Raw genomic sequence first — 16,690 nt, 5'->3', positions numbered from 1 at the left:
CTCAAAGGAGGTGAACATCTTCGGCAGTGTGGACATTTATGTGAAACAAGGTAAGCAACAGTTACTACAATTTGTGGAGTCATAGAACCCACTTAGAAGAATTTCTTATGATTTGCAGCAGAAGATGGAGAGAATCCATGTGAAGGCTGCAAAAACTCTCCCAGGATGAGGGGTGCATGTTGCAGGGCTCATTTTCAATCTATGTTTCTCCTGGACATATGCCAACAACCAAGATCATTGGAACAAATATAATTGATTTTTGTTGAAATTAACTTGGCAATCATTCCTCAAATCATGCTTTGATTTTAAACAAATAACTGAATTTCTGTAAAGCTACTTCTCACAGCCAATGACAGTCTGCATATTCTTTTCCAGCTACCTGCAAAAAGAAAAGGTCAGTCATTTGTTAGAAGAAAACAAGAAAAAAGTTCTCTCCACTCATTGCTGCTTGCACAGGCTATGCTTGGATTTCAAATTCCATAAATGTCTACAACCGTTAAGACTGCAAGATGACTGGGAAATTCTGGATTTCACCCCAAATTAAAATGCACAATGTGGCTAATGTTGAGCTCATCACAAAGGTGTTAAGTAAATAATTCACCCATGTAAGTTTAAACCCAAGTTTTCCCAGTGTTCAGGAGTCCTCCTTTAGCTTTTGATACTGAGCCATGGAAGGCAGAAGTCCTGATTATTTTTATTCTACCCTTTCCTGGTTTCTGAAATACCACAGTGAATTCATTTCTGCTCATGCTCCATTCCAGTTGTCACCACCTCAGCCGACTCTTTGTTTCCACATCCTCTCCCTTTGTACGTCCTCACTGACGTGCGGTAGCTGGTTTCCCCTTCTGTCTGCCCCTTTAGTTTTGCTGCATAACAAGGGTAGATCTGGGCCAAACAACTTCAAACCAAGTGTGGTGCTGAGCCACCATCACTGAAGTTGTGTTTCTAGCACAAGTGATGTATAAATAGAAAAGATTACAGTGGCTCCCTATTCCCCAGGGTCGAGTGGCCTCTTATACATCAGGGTTTGTTTATAAATGTAGAACAGACCCACAGAAGAACATGCAAGGACCCCGGCCTGGGGACCTGGGCAGCTATCAACATCTGACCTCAGAAGAACTCAGGGAGGGACATGTTACAGACGCTTGGGAGAAGGAGAGTTGTCTGTAACTTGAGCCAAGCAGACCCACACAGTGGAAGGAGGGGAGTTAACGTTCTGGACTCCCTTCTTCCCTCGATGGGTCTGCTCACCAGTCAAACTTATCATGAAGCCAGAGGGCACCGGAGATTGCCCACACAGTAGCGACCAGCCTCTCAAGGAGAATTGGGCATGGAATGGCAAGAGAAGACATCTCCCGTATAGTCACTAAGAAGGAAAAAAATTGTGCTCATGAAACTGGAGGCGATGTTCTTTTATCATTCAGAATTTTTATTTTGAATGTATTGAAAGTCAGATAAGAATTCAATTATTTTTCTTATCAGATAGTACCTTTCTGGATTAAAAATGACTTTACATTTCAGTGCTAAACAATGGTGTAATTTTTTTATAAAACAGTTTGTGGCAGATTCTCCTACACGCCTGCTAGCAAAAATGACTGGAAGGCAGCTTCTAGAACCTTACTTCTCATTAAGACTGGAAGCCTTAATTCTTGCCCCCTGAACCTCAAGGTGCTTCGGGTTTGCCTGTAAACAATAGAAGGCAGCGGGAAGGTGCGGCGAGGCTTCTGAACACAGATCTGAGAAGATGATGCAGGTGGCGGCTGGCTTGCTGGAAGTTTGACAGAGCCCTGAGCCTCTATAGTAACATTGTGAGGTGCTGGGTGACAGAAACCAGGCTGGCTGGACTCCCAGTGAGTCACATGGAAAAGCCGTGAAACCACACGGAAGGCGATACTGGTTTCGGGCCTCTTCCCTCCAACTTCCCGTCTGTTCCTGTGTCAGCTGCTGTGGGTGGGACAAGGGAATCGGTTCTTAGGAGACTCCCTTATTGGAACTCCATCGTGGCCCACAGATGAAGAGAAGAAATGGTTACTGTCACTTTAAGGCATGGAGGTTTGAGAGGATTTCTTATGTATCAAGAGTAACCAAAGAAACTTTAAATGCCAGTTCAATTCCACAAATGTCCCCTGAACACATATAATTCATTGAAGTGACACAGCATGGATAACCACAAGCATGTCTGCAAATACCTAGTGGCCTCCTGGGCAGCAGCTACAGGAAGTGTTGCTGATTTTAAGATCTGCGCTTATAAAGATATGAAGAAAACAAACGCATACCACTTAGAATTGATAAAATGTGGCAGTACAGATGGAGTGGGAGAGACAAAGAGAATGAATGAGTTAGAGAACTTGCTGGTAAGACTGTTTTTGAAAAAGCTGAATAGCTTGTAGTTAAAATGACAAGAGTTTACTAAGAGCCGCAACAACACTAAAACAAAGCAAAACAAAACGAGATGATTGAAAAGGCAACAAAATCACTGAAATTTCACCAGCCAGAAGTAAACTCTTAGATAGTTTAGTACACACGGAAGTATACAGATACAGTACACATAATGATTTAGCTGAGATTGTCCTACACAGGCTCAGTGTTCATACAGACATACAGATATTATGTATATGATATGTATCACACCATCTCACTTATTTAACTAACCATTTAGTGATGGACATTTTGTTTTATCTTTTCAATTTTCTGAGTAAAGCAGTGGGTTATATTTGCATATATTTCTTTCCTACTGTGTAATTGTGTTTTTGTAGAGAATTTCTATGTACATGAGATTGTTGGATTGAGTGGGGTTTATTTATAACTGATTCTAAAAAAAAATCACAACATTTATAATTTGACATGGATTGACACAAATGACTTCCTGGAAAGCCTGTGTTTCCTCATCCTGTTCAGTAGCTGTGGACAAGAACAATTCTTTCCGATTGGTCATGTTCAGGTTTTGCCATTTATGAGATGAGTCTTGTGGGTTTTAAAGATCTCCTTTTCATTGTTTGTGCTTGCATCCCAGCCAGTGATGAAACTGAACCTCTTTGTATTTTTGTCCATTTATGAATCGACTCTTGATTGTCCTTGGCCATCTTTCTTTTCATAAGTAGTTTGTGGTAGCATTTTGTGTAATAGTAATAATTCCTTATGCATTGTTTGTCTTGATATTTTTTCCTGCCTTTCAAACATTATTGTTGTTGTAATTTGGTTTTGTTGCCCAGAAATTCTATGTGAATTGATTTTCCTCTATAGTTTCTGGCTTTGGTGACAAAAAAATTCTTGTTCCAATTTGTTGTGTTAAAAGCATTTACTCAAATCCATACTCACTGTTTTACATTTAGCATGGATTTTCATATACTTATGAAATTTAACTTATATAGTGAGGCCAGTTGCCCCATATCATTTGGTGAATAATCCCTTTTTCTCCAATTATTACAGATGATACATTTATCATATACTAAATTCACCTTATAGATGCGTCTGTGTTTGAGATTCTTGGGTAAACTATTTCTGTTTTATTCTCCAAGCTAACACAGTTGGTGCTATTGTTCCTATCACTTTGAAATACAAGGAGTTACTCTCTAAAAATGAAAGGGCACACTCTTCCCGCCTCCTCCTTGAATGATTTTTGTTATGCTCTTTCCAGATGAATTTTAAAGTAATTGTTAAATTCTGAAAAGAGGAGATGACATAATGGGTGAGAGCTCCCTCTGTGCAAGTGTGACTGCCTGAAGTGAGATCCCCACAACTCCAGTGAAAAGTCAAGAGTCGTCACACTGTAATCCCAGTGCTGGCGCGGTGGAGATGGGAGCCTTGCTGGGGCTTGCTGGCTGACAGCCTAGCCCGGAGTTCAGTGAGAGACCCTGTCTCAAAGGCATAAGCTGGAGAGTGATGGAGCAGGGTATCAGATGTTCTCCTCTGGCCTCCGTGCACATACATGAGCATGTGCACCTATATGCACAAGTATATATACCACACACACATATATCACACTTATATACATGCACACACACATTTCACAATACATTCACACAAATTAAAAAAAAAATTAGTCTTGTGGCGATTTTGTTTGGGATTTATTGTCTGTGTTTGAGAGAGCTACCTCCTTCACAGTACTACATCTTCCTGACCAGGAAAAGGCCACTTTTCACTTAGCCAATTAATTTTTATTTCTTTGCATGCTTTTTTTATAATTTCTAGTGATACAAATTTCCTTTCAGTTTTTCTGTCATTTTTGTTACCTGTTGTTATTGTGAATGCTGTAGTTCTGTATCTGGTTTTAACTGATATGTGAAGAGAGTAATTATGTTTTTGTGTACTTAATTTGAATCATTACCTTAATGATTAGATTTTCTTTCTCTCTTTCTCTCTTTCTCTCTCTCTCTTTCTTTCTCTCTCTCTCTCCCTCCCTCCCTCCCTCCCTCTCTCTCTCTCTCTCTCTCTCTCTCTTTCTTTCTTTCTTTCTTTCTTTCTTTCTTTCTTTCTTTCTTTCTTTCTTTCTCTCTCTCTCTCTCTCTCTCTCTCTCTCTCTCTCTCTCTCTCTTTCTTTCTTTCTTTCTCTCTTTTCTTTTTGGATTTTTGAGACAGGGTTTCTCAGTGTGTCCTTGGCTGTCCTGGAACTTGTTCTGCAGACTAGGCTAGCCTCGAACTTACAGAGATCCACCTGCCTCTGCCTCCTGAGTGTTGGGATTAAAGGAGTGCACCATCACTGTCTGGCTAATGATTGTCTTAATAGTTCCAAAATGTTTCCATTTTTTCTCTGGGGTTAATTATAAATTAGAAAGAGTTATATAAATTTTATTAACTGGATGTGCTTATATTTTTGCAGCCACCTACAAGTATGTATAGCTAATTTAATTTTCTTAATTGATTGCATTGACTCGAATGCTCAGAACAGTGTTAGATGATTGTAATTGTCTCCTTCTGACTTTAATGGAAATATTTTCATTATTTCTCCACTAAGTGTCATGCTGGACTTAGATTTGCAAAGAATTTTACAATAGTATTCAGCCATTCATCCAAATTTATTTCACAATTTGCTTTTGAAAAGCAGAGCAGATTTGGAGTGAAATGAACATTGGACAGCTAAGAAAGTACATTATATTAATATATTTACTCATATTGAATTATTCCTAAAGCATAAAATGGCATTTATTCACTACTTAATATCCTCTGAAGGGATTTCATTCTACTTTCTAATACTGTGTTTAGGATTTTTGGGGTGAGATTGGTTAGCTGTTTTTTGTTTGATATGACTTGCAATAGTGTTTTTAATGTGCACTTGGAATATTTCCTCTTTCTGTAGAAACTTCCTCAGGTCTTAGAGAAGAACCTTATTCAGGTAAATGAATAGTATTTACTTATAAGTAAAATGATTTTTACCAGTTATTATTGCTTGTTTCTTTGGTTTGTTTGTTTTTTGACAAGTGGCTTTTAAAAAGCCCATCCGGCTTTCCATGTCATGTTTTACTTAAAGTTTACTCAAGCAAGATATTGTAGCTCATGCCTGCAGTATCAGCACTTTGGATGTAGAGGCAGGAGGATTGCTATGATTTTGAATTCAATGTGGGCTACACAGCAAGAACTCAAAAACAACAAAAATTTCCCAGAGGTGTCTACTCATACTTTTGTATTATTCATTAAAATCTCCTCCTTTGAATAACACTGTGAATGTGTTCTTTTAATTATATGGTCATTTCTAGGTTCTCAAAAGGGATTGGTTGGTACCAAATGCAGAGGCTCAAACTGCTTCAGTAGCATGACATAGTTTTTGCATCTAGCCTGAACACACCTGGTTGTATATTTTAGAGAATTCATGGATTACCCACAAAACCTAATACAATGTACATGCCGAGTGAACATGCATTTGCTGAGTCATGCTTTGTTGTTTGGGGTGAAATGACAGAGGAAGACAAAAGTCAGTACATGTTCAGTACTGGTACAACATAATTTCTAGCATATTTGCAACTTGAAATATGGAACTCCAAGATGTGGAGATCTGACTGTATGTTCTATTTAGGGTTTAAGTATTAATTGTAATGGTAATACTTTTGGTAAAGATAAGTTTGTCTCCAACAGTAAAATAAGTCAAACATCAGCAATGAAACAGTTGGCAGTGCTGGCTGTCTTGGGTAGAGTATAAAAGATGTCAGCGACTACAATCGAGTAGCTGACTACTGTGTGAGAATTACCGGGGGGCACCCAGACTAATGAGAACTTTCAGTATCCCTACATTTTCTTTCTTTTCCCTAGCCATGAAGATGAAAATGAGCAAATCATCTCTAAAAAGTGTCACTATGTGACAGAAAGACCCACAGGCAATATCATAAAGTCCTGACTGACTGACTATTAATGCCCTGGTGATTTACAAAGCTCAGAGACAGTGTGGTGTCAAGGAGAGACCAGCAAAGGAGGGGTGGCAGGCTAGGGGTGTGGCTTCCGTGAAACCCAGATCTAAGTTGAGCAGGACTGAAACCAAAGAGCAGAAGACTACAACAAAGATAATTCCTTGCTCCTTTCTCCTCCCGAGGCTGAGGGCAGCCATCTCTGGGAAGCTCACACTGGGAGGGATTTCCTCATGCATGACTAGCTTCATCCATGTGAATTTAACATTAATCCTAGGACAGGATTAATGTATTTTTTTCTGTTGGCTACTACACACATGGGGAAAATTTTGTTTTCCGAAGCCGAAATGAAATGCTTGTCATATGGAGAGATTTTGTACTCGTGTTTAAATAACTGAAATGCATAATTAATATAACATTTTTAAAAGATAAATTTGATCTAGGCATGTTGTCTAAGAAATGAGTGAAGAAACAGCATAAACATTTATGTACAGATCAATTTATCTTCATATATTTGTGTAAATCACCTCCACAGGTGGTGCTGTGAGCAGAGAGACAGACTAATTACAGTAAAAATCAAACATAACTTCAATATAATTTATGCTCTGCATTAAACAGGGACTTTTGGCAATAAAGAGAAGAAATAATTGTGTGACTAACATAAGCTGCAAGGATGTGGATGGTTCATGGGCCTGGCGGAAAAATGAGTAGCTCTTATGAAGGATGTGCTCAGATTATTTGAATAAGTGGAGGACTTCTATAGGACATGGCTGTCAGGGTAAATTAACTCCAACTCTGGCCTGTGAGATCCTCTAGTCAAATTCAATGTCCACACACCTAGGAGTAATATTACAGAGTGATTTTATCTGGGCCCTATGTTTACTCTCTACCCAAATCAAAAATACCTTATGATCACTATACCAGAATTCTGTAGAACAGGGAATGACTGCAGAAGCTGTCTGTTTCGGGGCCAGCCACGATGAACCACGGATTTAATTTCCTCTGCAGCTAGGTAGGTAGCCTGTGACGCAGTTCTGGCCAGTAGACTGGAGCAAAAGTGATGTTTACTACTTCGAGTGTGTGTGTGTGTGAGGTCTGTGTTTACAAGTCCTGCAGAAGCCATCCCTGCCTTCTCATCTCTAGAGAGTGCTGGCTTCAGAGACCCTGTGGTCATTGTCACATGAGTTCTACTACAGTGCATGGACACAAGGTGAGAAACAAGCTTTAATAATTTGAGATCTTTGAGGTCTAGGTGTTCTTTATTTCACAAGTTAAGCTACTTCAGTGCATAAGGATCTATATTGATAGATACCCCCCTCCCACCAAGTTTGGTGCAAAATTATCAATAAAATACTTGCAAACCAAATCCAAGAACACATCACAAAAATCAACCACCCTAATCAAGTTGGCTTTATCCTAGATGCAAAGATGGCTCGATATATGTAAATCAATAAATTTAATCCACCAAGTAAATAAGCTGAAAGATAAAAACCACATGATCATCTCATTAGATGGAGAAAGAGCCTTTGACAAAATCCAACACCCCTTCATAATAAAAGTCATGGAGACATTAGGGATACAAGGGACATACCTCAACATAATAAAGGCATTTTACAGCAAGCCCACAGCCAACATCAATTTAAATGGAGAGAAATTCAAACCAATTCTACTAAATTCAGGAACAAGATAAGGCTGTCCACTGTCTCCATATCTATTCAAGACAGTACTTGGAGTCTTCACTACAGCAATAAGACAACTGAAGGAGATGAAGGGAATACAAATTGGAAAGAAAGAAGTCAAAGTATCTTCATTTGCAGGTGGTATATATAAGTGACTACAAAAATTCCATCAGGAGACTCTTAAAGCTGATAAACACTTTAATCAAAATAGCAAGACACATAATTAACTCACAAAAATCAGTAGCCCTCCTACATACAAATGACCAACACACTAAGAATGATAATCAGGGAAACAACACCTTTCATAAGAGCCTCAAATAATATAAAATATTTTGGGGGTAACCCTAACTCAGTGAAGACTTGTATGATAAGAACTTTTTTAAAAAAAATTATTATGTATATAGTATGCCTGCAGGCCAGAGGGCACCAGATCTCATTACTGATGGTTGTGAGTGGTTGCTGGGAATTGAACTCAGGACCTCTGGAAGAGCAGCCAGTGCTCTTAACCTCTGAGCCATCTCTCCAGCCCGTATGATAAGAACTTTTAAGATACTAAAGAAAGAATTAAAGATGTCAGAAGATGAAAAGATCTCCCATGCTCATGGATCAGTAAGATTGATAGAGTAAGAATGACAAAAATATCAAAAGCAATCTACAGATTCAATGCAATACCCACCAAAATTCTAATAGAATTATTCACATATCTTGAAAGGACAATTTTCAGCTTCATGCGGAAACAGAAAACCTAGGATAGCGGAAACAGTCCTGATAATAAACGAACTGCTGGAGTTATTACCATCATCGACCTCAAATTGTACTGCAGAGCTATAGTAATAAAAACAGTATGGTATTGGCACAAAAACAGACACCTTGATCACATCAGTATCTGGATGCAGCATTTTTAACTTAGTGAAGGGGTTACATATGTAATGTATTTATCCTGTCTTATTCTCCCATGTTGTATCCTTTGAAGTTCTCAGGATGCCCATCCTCTAGCTCACACACTTCTTCTACTTAAGCTTCCTCTTTCTTTCTTGGTCTGCCTCACAAAATTTCAAACAATTAGCAGGAAAAATAGAACTTTTCCAGAGAGTGGGAGAAAGGCAGAAACTAAACAAGTATCAAAGGAAGGGAAGGGAAAAATCTGGGAAAATTCATATGTTAATAATGATAATATAATATTTGTGGCAGTTGAAACTTGAAAGACACTTGAATGTTAAACAATAGAAAATTTGTTAAATTTTCATGTTTGTTACTGGCTACATGTACAAGACTGACTTAATCTCTATGATCCTGGAGCATAAAGCCTAAAAGGAGGGGTATTTTATAGTCATCAATAAAATTCGTCACAGAAATATAGTAAATCATCCAAAAAGAAAAATGATACCATAGTTTTGTTTCTTGGATATGAGCTTTAACGTTTAACAACTGAGCCATCTCTACAATAGGCATGCAACAGGTTTGATTGGGGGACTTACCTTTAAGTAAGAAATAGTGTGGTGGCATAATTGCAATTTTAAGACTTTTATGTATATACATTGTTGAAAATTTATGTATGAATGGTAAGAATGGTTATCTCTGGATATTAGCATTACAGGGCACTTATTTCCCTTTTTTCACTCTTCTGTAGTTTGAAATGTTAATAAAAATATGTTCAACAGTAAGGGTGCATGACAGACCATTCCTGCAGGGAGTGAGTGAAGTCCTGAGTCAATGTGTGTGTCTTGTTGACTTGGGGTATGACCGTGCCGAAGATCCCAATGCTTCAGATCTGTGGGAGTAGAAAAGCCTTCTCCAGATGAGACTCAGAGGAATGGTGGTGCCTTCCTTAGGTCTGAGTGCAAATGTTGACAATATGTGGAGGAAATGTCCACTGTAGCTTCCTCCTCCTAGATGTTTCCAGCTTGAAGGCTGCTCCCTTACAGAGAATGCTCCCACTGAGTTTAGTTAATACTGCTTCCATATTCAGCTTCTTTGTTAATCTATATGCAATAACCCCACCTCCTTGTTCAACTTTATACAATAACCCTGCCTTCCTGTTCAACTGTCCATAATAAACACACTGAACTGTCGAGGTGTTTTGGCTTCTCCATCAGGGAGCCCAGACCACTCCCAGCTTTTCTCTGTCAGTTTTATCTGTCACTTCTTCATTTCCCTCACTGGCCCAGTTAGGCCAATCCCTGGAGCCATGAAAGATATGATATATTCTCTTTCTTTATTATTTTTCACACTTTATAGATGTCAGTAGGTGGCTGATTAGAGAAGTGTACTAGTTAGTTCACAGTATTTGCTGTCTCCCTAAGTTGAGAGGCCATCTGGGGAGCAACTTCCTCACTTGGTCCATCTCTGTCTCATACAGTCCCTTGGAGCTGATTTTGCTTATTTCTAATTAAGTGCCTACCCAATATACTTGCTTTTCTGTACATTTCAGGGGTTGTATAACATTTACACGAGAGTGTGTGCGTGCGCATACACTAATTGGAATTTCACAGCAGCCTGGCTTATTCCTACAGTTCAGTTCACCTAGGCTTATGTTTACTGTGTTACCACAGACTCTAGTGACATGGAGCTGACCTGCTCTTTACAACAGAAGCACTGAGATTTCTATCTGATGACATTAGTGAGCTCACATCCTTAAACATGGAGATGAATAATGCGTGGTGATTTTGTTAAAATTTACTTAGCAAGTTTGATGTACTGTTTTTCAAACATAAATCTATAGAGTATTAAAATGCATTTTATGTTTCATTAAAAATATATGTCCCCTCTCATGAAACTACTAAACACCAGTGAAAGGAGAGAGTATATTTATCATAGGTGATTTCAGTTTAGATTATTAAAACATTTCCATAGCCATAGAAGTCAGAGTTGATTAAACTTTAAACTTAATTGATTGAAGTACATAATGGTTGAAAAGTACAGACAAGTACTTCCGCTGATTAGATAATTATGAATAAATAAATAGGGAAGGATATAACTTAGAAAGTTTATTTAAATTATTTTAATGATTGCTATATGGAAGAAATTAGGAAATTATAATTGTTGATGTTGTATTAAACTTACAGGATTGACATTTTACAGATGAATAATTTCATGATGTGTATGCAGCCATGAATTCAGACTTCTGTCTTAATTATTTTTGAGATATTATTTAAAGATACAATTGTGAAAATTCAACAGAAAATGTGACAATTTGAATGTCAATGGCAACATTTTCCTAGGTGCCTATATCAGCCCATATTCTGTTGCTATTGCAAGATGATTGTGACTGAAGCAGGACAGTCTTACAAAGAAAATAATTTTTTTTAGCTCTTCATGTCAGGAGGTTCAGTGCACAAGGCCAGCATCAGCACAGGTCTGGTGCAGACTCCTGGGCTGATGACATCACAAATATGGAAAAGATCACATCTCCAGAAAGGAAGCCAGAGAAAGGGGGGGGGGCATAGCTGTTCCCTTTACAACAACTCTCTCTTACGAACTGACCAAGGACCCATAGGGCTACCAGAATTCCTTCTAAGGTCAGCACCTCCAGTGACGGGGAGCTGTTCCAGTAGTCTCCACCAAAGAAAAGCTCCAGCCCACTTCCAAACATTGCCACACTAAAGACTAAGTCTCCAGCATGTGAATCCTTGAAGGCACACATCACTTTCAAACCACACCTAATCTGCAACAGCACTTTGAATGACCTCAGGAGGGATATACCATATACCTCTTGGTTCATTTAATCACTGCTTGCTCTTCCCCCTCACAGAGGGGGAATTGTCAGGTTAACTCAAGAATTGGATTTAGGAAGGAGGTGAAGAACCTGGTGCTTCCTGGGTACTTGGCACAGTGTTCATTGCTTTATGGCTGTTACCTCACTCAATTTTTGCAAGAGCCATATAAATTTACTGAATAATGGCACCCTATCTTATGTAGATGTCAAGTTCTAGTGCCTGTACATAAAAAGAAAATTATTTCCAGTCTGAACGACTCTTAAAATCCTTGAAATTCTCTACAAAGTAAACAGTGTCACTCACTCACTCAACTACACAAACCAATTACAAGCCACAAGTACTTTGAACACAGCAGAATAGAGTTTATACAGAAATGAAGATGTTCAAGAGATTGGAGATGGGTAGAGAGAAAGCACACGGATGCTAAACTTTCTGTCACTATAATAAAACACCTGAGACAATTAACTGAAAGGAGAAAGTTTATTTTGACTTAGAGCTTTAGAGGCTACTCACCTCATGGCTGGGTAGCACAAAAGAGAGAGGACATGGAAAGCGATGGGCAGCTGCTATACTCTTTGAGGGCATGTTGCCCAGTGACCTTTAGCCCTCCCATCAAACTCTGCGTCTTAAGGGTTCTATCCCATACCAACAGTGCCACCCTGGGTCACACTCACACCATGACATATGTTCTTCTGGAGCTTTTTAATCCATTTCCTCCATCAAGCTGTGTCAAAAGCAATAAGGAAAAAGAAGAAAAAGATGTGTGAACAAACAATAAAATGGCTATAATTCCAGCCTGCGATCATCTCAAATTGTAATTTTAGTCCAAAGGAAGAGGAACCTAAGATCAGAGGCTGCAGAGTCCTCTCATACTGTAGACATCTCCTATAATTCTTGAGATCATGAGGATTTGTGTTGCTGTGTCAGGGACCCGGCTGATTGGAGAATGTCCCTGGGGAAGACAGTGTAGGAGTGCAGCTCTCCTTTACGCAGGGGTTTGCCTTCCATGGTTTCTGTTACCTGAAGTAAAATTCAGTTCAAAATATTAAATGGAAAATTCTAGAATTCCTGTTTGAAGCCTCTGTTATTATTACACTAACTTGTTACAATCATTCTACTTTATGGTTAATGATGGTTAATCTTTTCCTGTGCTAATTCTTAGATTTGATCATTCCTACATGGATATATGAAAAGCATTGCACATGGATATGGTTTGTCATTACATGCAGTATCTGTCATTCACTGATGACTCTTGAAGGAGTCAGGGAAAAGGACCGTAGTTTGTAATGACAGAGATGGCACCTGCAAGACAGACTTGTTGACAGTGTATTTATTGTCTCAGATCCATCTGACTATGGTAGGATGAAGGAGAGATGTGATATGGTGTTCACTCACTCTCCTTTGGTCTCAGGGGCACTAAATCACTAAAGGCAGATGAGGTTCCCCCACCTGTGAACTTGGCAGATGGTAGCCACCTCTGGCAGATGGTAGCCACACAGTGCCTCTACCTCTAGAGTCTGGACCATGATCACTGTGCGCTTCAGCCCCAGGTATGAATCCATTGTGACTTCCTAATCCATAGCAAGAGGAGGTGCCAGGGAAGGAGAGGAGCAGTCAAGTCTGCAATGTGAATCCTGGCTTTACTTTGGGCTTTTCTTTGTAAGTACAGAACATGTGAGTCATGGGGATGATTGTGAGCAATCAGAGCTTAATTGATTGACTAGGGACACAGATTGGTTAGGAAATTCTGTCATACTCAAATTTATATTCTAATATTAGAATTTCTCATACAATTAACTTTGCCTCCTGCATAATTTTAAATGTGACTCATCACTGCTTTTCTTTCTCCTAAGCATCATTTTTAGTTATGAATCTTTTGGTTCTAACTAATTTTGTCCTTGTTTATCTCTGGGTTAATTATGTGCCAACTGTCTTCATTACCATTTCAGTGAGGAGGAGGAAGTACTCCACAGTGACGCTGAATGACATCAGCACTGAGCAGAGTTGTCACGTCCATGAGAGCTTTTGTTCCCATGGGAAGTTGAAAAAAAAATAAAAAAGGTCCCTGTTTCTAGGAGTGATGAGTCTGCTGTATATATTTCAATCTTTTAAAATATATGTTTCATTAGAAAGGAATTTTGATGAGGAACACAATTCTGTAGTGGATGAAGTTGCCCAAACAGCCTTTTCCTTTTATTCTAATTAAATCAATGCTTATGTTGACACAAGTTAGCAGCCCACAGCATAGGTAGTGGTACATTCGGTGAGACTGGCCATAGTTATAGACTGCCTCTCCTACATTTTTCTTTAGCAAATAGTTGGACCCATTTAAAGAGAAATCACTATTTTTATTTTGAAAGACAAAGATTTTCTAAAAAATATATCACAATATGAAATCCCCAAACATTGAAGAATACAGAAAAATAAATCTGTATCTTCAAAGATGTTACATTGTTTTCTCAAAGAGAGAGCCCAATAGGATCGAATTAAAAAAAAAAAAAACACCAAGAGAAAAATGAATATTGTACCAGTAGTAGAAATTAGGGGAGAAACAGGGAAGGAAAATCAATATAGACATAAGCATAACTTTGCAAGCAACAAGAAAGACTAGTAAGAACCCTGGCATCTTTGCCAGGTTGGAGTGATGAAAGGCACAGCGAACCACAAAAACAGAATGAAAAGGAAAATAATTAAGATGCAAAAATGGATCAAACTGAAGACAGAAAGCGGAAAACACAGTCAACCCAAGGATAATTGACCGCAAAGAAGAGACTCAGTACAAGGAACAGAAAACAAACTAAAGAATGGAGGTCATATGTTAAACAAATCATTATGAGCACTTAGATGGCAACTTTAGACATATCGGGAAAAGATCTAAACAAAATAGAAAGTAATTTTCCTAAACTAAATAAAAACACAAAATTTCTGGTAAAAGGACAGTTTATCATGGAGAGACAAAAATTGGTATATAGAAAAATGGAGATTAAGTTATATCCAGGGTAAATTACTGAATGTCAAGAAGGAAAATTCAATGGCCATCAAGTGAAAATTTTATGAAAGAAAAAATGTTTTTAAGGCTTATCAATAGCTCTACTCATCAACTGAAGACAAAAACTGCTGTGGGATAATGCTTTTGTACACTGGTTTAATAAAACACTGATTGGCCAGTAGCCAGGTAGGAAGTGTAGGCGGGGTGAGCAGACTAAAGAAGAAGAGCAGAGTCAGGAGTCACCAGCCAGATCAGAGGAAGAAAGATGTGAATGTCTAACTGAGAAAAGGTACCAAGCCACGTGACTAAACATAATAAATAAAAAATATGGGCTAATTTAAATGTAAGAGCTAGTCAGTAATAAACCTGAACCAATGGCTGAGCAGTTATAATTAATAAAAGCCTCTGTGTGTTTACTTGGGGGACATGCATGGGAGAGATTTGTCCCAACCATGGGCCAGGCTGGACACAGGAAAACTTCTGACTACAAGGTATCCAGAATGGGGCAGTGAACAGTAGATAAAGGAGACTTCCTGAATCGTATTGGGAAAGTTTACTTGATATCTCAGACATCAAGGGATAAATAATGAGGTCATGATGTATGTAATGTAGAACTCATGAAAACATAGTCTAGGAAACAATGGGAAATCATGTCTCAAGAACAGACTATGCAATAAAAACTTGAAAATGTAAAATGGTTGTCTGGTAAACCATTTTTATGACCTGAGGAGAAGGTGGGAGAATAAAGAATAAGGGTTCACCTCTCTACTTTCAAAACAGGCTACTAAATAAGTAGCGTCAAACAGGTCATGAAAGAGTTCCACACACAGTTAAAAACGTAACCCTATGTCTTTGCTTTGGGGATATTTAAATAAATGAATCTTTTTGTGTGTATTTATGTGTGGTATAAGTGTGTATGCGTGCAGACATGCACGTGTGTATGGTTTGTGAGGATGTGTCTGTGTGGAGGTGGAGGCCTGAGGTCAAGGTCCAGTGTTTTCCTTAATCATTCTCTACCTTATTTTTTTGGGGGACAGGATTTCTCACTGAACCTAGAGTTCACTGATTGAGCTAGACTGGCTATTCAGTGGCCTGCAGTCACCTGCCCGTTTCTACCCCCTCAGTGCTGCATTACAGTTTGAACCTACGAGTGGCTTTATTTTGTTTGTATGTGGGTGCTGGAGATCCGTTAGCTCCTCATGCTTCCACAGCATGCACCTTACCAAATGACCCATCTTCTCAGTCCCATGAATGAATATAGATTAAGGAATTATTTTTAGTTGCTCTTCAGTACCTTCTGATAATTAAAAAAAAACCCTGAAGATTGCCAGTTGCTCAAGACATAGACATTTTTTTTTCACAATGAAAATAGATTTTTGTCATATAATATATCTTGGCTATCTTTTCCTCCTCCTTCTGCTCATTTTCCTCTTCCCTCCTATCTGGATCAACTCTGCTTCTATCTCTCTTTAGAAAAGAAACAGGCTTCTAAGGGATAACAATAAAATAAAATATAATAAAGATGAAGTCAAAACAAACACACCAGAATATAACAAAACAAACAAACAACAGAAGGAAATCTCATAAAAACACAAAACTGGAATCCATAATACATAAAGAAATTATGGGGTAAAAAGAGAAATGAAAATATAAATAAAAACAGAAATAAAAAAATCTCTGACATATTATGAGACAAGAAACCTTTAAAGATGTCATTGAGTTTATTTTCTCTTGGCATCTAATGCTGGGCTTGTTTCCCCAGTGAGATTCCCTTGGAGAAAACTGAATAATCATTTGCCAATGATTATAAATTGGAGATAGCTTCTGAGTTTGGGATGGCAGCATGTGTCTACTTCTCCCTCCAGCTCTAGGACCCCATCTGGTGCAGACCTATGCAGGCCCTGTGCATGCTGCCTCTGTCTCTGTGCATGCTGCCTCAGTCTCTGTAAGTCAATATGTATGTCAATCCTG

The sequence above is a fragment of the Peromyscus maniculatus genome, chromosome 1, assembly GCF_049852395.1.
Source record: "Peromyscus maniculatus bairdii isolate BWxNUB_F1_BW_parent chromosome 1, HU_Pman_BW_mat_3.1, whole genome shotgun sequence".
Taxonomy (NCBI): Eukaryota; Metazoa; Chordata; class Mammalia; order Rodentia; family Cricetidae; genus Peromyscus; species Peromyscus maniculatus.
This window is presented reverse-complemented; position numbering follows the sequence as displayed.